This window comes from Alligator sinensis, unplaced genomic scaffold, assembly GCF_000455745.1.
Source record: "Alligator sinensis unplaced genomic scaffold, ASM45574v1 scaffold732_1, whole genome shotgun sequence".
NCBI classification, from domain to species: domain Eukaryota; kingdom Metazoa; phylum Chordata; order Crocodylia; family Alligatoridae; genus Alligator; species Alligator sinensis.
The window spans coordinates 1501-2409 of NW_005843309.1; positions in this window are offsets into that span (position 1 = coordinate 1501).

Here is a 909-nt window from a genome sequence, read left to right on the forward strand (position 1 = left end):
TGGGCTGGGCAGGACCCCAAAAGGGTGACAGTTCATTAGTGGACCTTGGTTAGTTTGAGTTTTATGTTATCTAACGGGCTGTAGGTCCAGGAAGTGTTTGTTTTTATTTTTTGGGCTGTTTTTGGCTCACCCTTGTCGCGGTCAGGTGGGCGTGCGGTGCTCCCATGAAGTTCACGGTCGTCTTTTTCTGGCTTTTCTTTTTCCAGGTCAGGGAAGCTCGCGTTGGAGCCGAGCCTGATCTCTGGTGAAACTTCTGTCTTTTTTGTACGAGTATAATGAATCCAGTTGTCCTTTTCTGCTACCTCTACCGCAGTGTGGGAGGTGAGGAGGACTTGATATGGTCCTTGCCACTTAGGTTTAAGGGGAGACCGTTTTTAAGTTTTTATATATATCCACTCTCCAGGCTGGATGCGATGTGCTGGGACATCGCCAGGGAGGGGTTGGCTTAAAGCAGCATATCTATGGAGAGACTTTAATTGAGACTGTAGAGATACAATATAAGAGCTGAGTCTTTCATCGCCTCAAAGAGAAGAAGTGTGAGCCGGTAGTAAGGGGAAATGTTGGGGAACAGGGTGTCTAAACAGCAGCTCGTAAGGGTTGAGCTTTAGTTTTCTCCTGGGGGTGGTTATGATGGACATAAGGGCCAGTGGGAGAATCTTAGTCCATTTTAACCCACTCTCAGCACATAGCTTTTCAATTTTTTGTTTCAGGGTCTGATTCATTCTCTCTACTTGTCCTGAGCTTTCTGGGTGCCAAGGGGTATGGAATTTTTATTTTATTCCTAGGCAGCTGGCCAGTGTTTTGTTTATGTCAGCAGTAAAATGCGATCCTTGATCGCTTTCAATGATACGTGGAGGACCAAACCTGGGTATAATTTTATTAAGGAGTATTTTTATTATTTGTTGTGCT